The sequence below is a fragment of the Vigna umbellata genome, chromosome 11 (genome assembly GCF_029865625.1).
Source record: "Vigna umbellata cultivar VRB3 chromosome 11, Vumbellata_1.0, whole genome shotgun sequence".
NCBI classification, from domain to species: Eukaryota; Viridiplantae; Streptophyta; class Magnoliopsida; order Fabales; family Fabaceae; genus Vigna; species Vigna umbellata.
The window spans coordinates 26,922,850-26,927,049 of record NC_142175.1 but is presented as its reverse complement, the minus strand read 5'-3'; the positions used below and the strand labels follow the sequence as shown (position 1 = coordinate 26,927,049).

The 4,200-nt window shown below is 35.6% G+C and overlaps 1 long non-coding RNA gene across 1 annotated transcript; it reads left to right on the top strand.

Annotated features, from left to right (window-relative positions):
* Positions 1-315: 315 nt before the first annotated feature.
* LOC148191385 (uncharacterized) lies at positions 316-3,573 on the top strand. The gene is made up of 2 exons (XR_015783093.1): positions 316-600; positions 3,370-3,573. It is a non-coding gene; the product is annotated as an uncharacterized LOC148191385 (long non-coding RNA).
* The last annotated feature ends 627 nt before the right edge of the window (positions 3,574-4,200 follow it).

The following is a 4,200-nucleotide window of genomic DNA, read 5'->3' as shown; positions in this document are numbered from 1 at the left end:
TCATTATAAGCAAATTGTTCAATAAAAAAATCTCAAATTGTAATCAATTAAATTTTTATTTCAATACGTTGAAGTTTAAAAACTCCTTCCAGATGAAAAATTATTAAATATGATAAGAACCTGTATTAACTCAAAAACATTCGAAAATTTTACTCAGCAAATTAAATTAATATTATTTTCAATCAATTGTTAGTTTTAACTATTATCATATAACTTTATTGTAAGAACCTGTATTTTTAGAAGTGGTGGGGACATGGTGGTTACCCACCTCTTGCATTATTAGAATGCAATTAATGGAGGTGCATTTACGGGGAAGCTTAGCAAGGTGAGGGTTTTCATTTTTGGCATGTGAGAGAGAGAGAGCAGCCAGAGGGAGGGAACCCTTTCTCCCGTTTCCAGCCGTCCAAAAAGCACCCATGGGAAGCTGTACCAACTTCAGAAGGGCTGAGAGGTGGATCTGGGTTGGGCATCTGGTGAGAGTGGAGTCCTTGCAGCAAGATCTGGGAGAGGAAGTGAAGAACTTTTGAGGTTGCAAGGAGATCTTGATATGCACGTATGGGAGGAGATAGATCCCAAAATTTACAAGGAAGTCTTCAAGAGGTAAGGAGAGTTTGATTTATTTCCTTGATTTTTGAGATATTTTGTGGTTGCTGCAAATCTGGGTAAAATTTGGGAAGAAGGAGATGAAGATAGGGGTTTCTGGGTTTTCTCTGGAATCTGTGCGATTCTGCAGAATTCTGCAGAATGCACGTACATCCAATTTTGGTGAGTCAAAATTGGACGTTCGTCCAATTGGTGCTCGACCAAATAGTGGTCGGCCAAATTATAACGTGTAGAACGAGCGTTCGCTCAACTAGTGCTCAACTTAGGTCGGACAATTTAACCGTTCGGTCTTGCCTCGTCCAGTAACGAGCGTTACGTTCGTTCTGGGCTTGTTCTGTGAGCGTTCGGTTTTGTATTATCGTGTAACGAGCGTCAGCGTTCGTCCTTGAGTTAGTTAAATATTAGACGTTCGTTAATGATATTACCCAGTGAATTAGAGATGTTAGACGTTCGTACTTAGTTTAGTATTCGCATTGTACAGATTGTGAGCGTTCGTTATCAATTGATATTCTAGGTTTCAACTTGAGCGTTCGTCCCTAAATTGGCATCCACTAGAAGTAATCTTGGGCGTTCGGTATTGAGTATTAGTGATTGCAGTCGTTCGTCCTTAATATGGATTTTTAGGGTTGAATCCTGAACGTTCGGTTTTTATGATATATGTGAACGTTCGATAATCGGTATTCGTATAATAGTGATTATAACTATCGGTTTTAATTTGGTAGTCTCACCTGGTGATCCTTAGCGTTCGGTCTTGATTATGCATTGGTAATAGTAAGCGTTCGGTTATAATGAGGTATTCTTAGGTTTAGCTTGTGAGCGTTCGGCCTTAAATTGATATTCTAAGTTTGAGTCTTAAACGGTTGGTCTGATGTATTAGTGATTATAGCGTTCGGTCATAAGCTAACTTTCTTAGGTTTAAATCCAGAACGTTCGGTTTTTGGGTATAAGTGAGCGTTCGGTTTTAAGTTGTTTATTCTTAAGGTTTGAATCTTGAACGATCGGCCTTGGGATATTAGTGACTATTGAGCGTTCGGTTAAGTTTTGATTTAAGCACCGTTCGATTAGCTGTTGATTTATGTCGTTCGGTCAGGCTTTTTTTAATGTCGTTCGGCAAAGTGACCTAGGGGTTCGACTAAGTATCAAAACGTTCGTCCTTATCGTGTCCGGATTAATGGTGTTTGATTTGAGTGTTCAGTATTGAGATATTAGTGGGTATAAGCGTTCGTTCTTAACTTGGAATTCTTGGGTAGCAATCTTGAACGTTCGGCTTTAAGTGTTCGGTTTGGATCTTGGACGTTCGACCTTGGTTTAATTGTGTTTGTGAGCGTTCGTTCTCGATGATGTTAATCCTCAAGAAGTACTCGTCTAAGGTAACGTACGGCTGGACTTGATCTCGAGCGTTCGTCCTTGGAGCTCGGTTAATAAGGTTTGGTGTTCATCGGCAGCGTTCGACCTTTGATGATGATTGATTTCAGAACGTTCGTTCAGACAGCATCAGAGTTGGAAAGCGTTCGGCATTAATGCATGAATCCGTGGGAGTATTTTGAAACAATTATTGAGAATTGTTGGTTATTTCCTTGATCCAATATTGGTTTATTTATACATGTTATTGAGAATATGTATGAATTTGTGATTGAGCACGTTTATTCTGTTGGAGGTGGTACTTGCACTATGTTATTTACTTGTAACTTCGTCTGTCTTTTGAGCATTTTTTCTAGTTTCACGCGTGAGACTGAGATTCGAGTGTCACCTTCTTCTGCGCGAGGAGGTGAATGTCTCGCCCAATGACTTCGGCTCGTGTTGAGTATAGTGCATCGTTGCGCGTAGTATCGATGTTTTTACTCGTTAGTCCTTGAGGAGTCAGGGAGATAGGTCTGAAGTCGCGGTGGAAGACGGCTCGGGTCGCCTGTTATTGAGAGCAGGTTATGACGACGAATTACAAGTAAACGACATTAGTTTATGAAAGACTAGTCTGCAGCGCATGTGGGTCGATTTATCATGGAAATTGTTATAGTATATGTAATGGGTTATGATGTGATACTTCTGGTTATTCATCTTGCATGTTGTGGCTGTGGTTTCCACCCGTGATGATCGTGCTGGTACGGGAGAAATGGTAGTGCAGATAAAGCTGGATTTGGAATAATTCTTCGAGAGAGACGGAAAGTAAAACTTGTTGGGTCTATAGGTAGTAGCGTGCGTTATTATTAGTGACGTCCGGTCTTGGTATTATTTATTTTCAGGTAGCAAGCGTTAATATGTAACAATTGATCTTGATGTTAGTTGTTCTGAGGTAGCTAGCGTCTGATCTTAATTTGGTACCCTGTGGTTTAGTTTGATTACGTTCGGTCAGTACTGAGGTGTTCAGTAGAGTAGTCTAGGCGTTTAACCCAGACTCAAGCATTCTTTATTCTAGTGTTCTGTCTCGTAGCGATGGTTCTTAGAGAATGATCTTTATTGGTGATGTTGCTCTGAGGTTTCAATCATTTATGGGGAGTGACCAAATAGTATCCGGTCTTAGAATGTTTGGGAAATAGCCTTGTCTAGTAGCTCATCAATGTATCATCCGTATGAGTGTCTAGTAGAAATTTTGGTAGGTTGGTATATGGGGATGTCTAACCTAAGTATTATATGATGTTTATATTAAAGCATTTATGCATATTTTATAAATGATATATTGCATGTTAGCTCACCCTTACTTATTTGTGTATGTATTGGAAAATCATATTTTTGCGATGATCGTATAATGTTTTTGTTATACGGGAGCAGATGAAGGAATGTCACGTGATCTGGCGCAAGTGTAGGAAGAGATGGAAGATCGTATTAGAAGGATTCAATGTTATCTGTACCGTTAAGTCTGAGCTGTAAACTTTTGTAGAGATTTGAGCTCGAGGTTCGGAGTGTTACCATAATTATATTTTTGCAATATTCTAAATTTTGAATTTTAAAAGGGCAAAAATTTTTGGGATGTTACATTTATCCTATACCATATATATATATATATTCAATTCATCGTAAAAAAATTAAAATAATTTAATTCATTGTAACAATATTTAATATGTTTTATATTCATTATAATTTTTTGATGCATATTGCATTAATGACACAAGCAAAATATAAATTTCGAATACATTAAATTTGTACTCATATTATTGTAACTTTTAGTCTACACAAAATAATAAATATAATAATAATAATAATAATAATAATAATATATAATAAAATTTTATAATTTTCTACTACCTTTCATTAAAATTTTATGCAAACCATTATAATAATAATAATTAACATTCTAAATTAAATTACAAAAACCAATTTTAAATTATACTCACTGTTTCTTATAATTTATTTAGATTTAAATTATTATTTTTCTTTCTTTCAACCCTGATTAAAATTAATCTAAAATAAAAAATCCAATTCATTTAAATATTAATCTCTATAATAAAATTGTTGAATAATTTAATTCATCGTAAACAAAATTGAAATACTTTTTTTATAATTAATATGTTAATAAATATTTTTTAATCATTATATTTTGGATATTTTTTATACTTATAAATATTTAAAGCTATGTTGACTTCAAAATGATATTGATTTTTG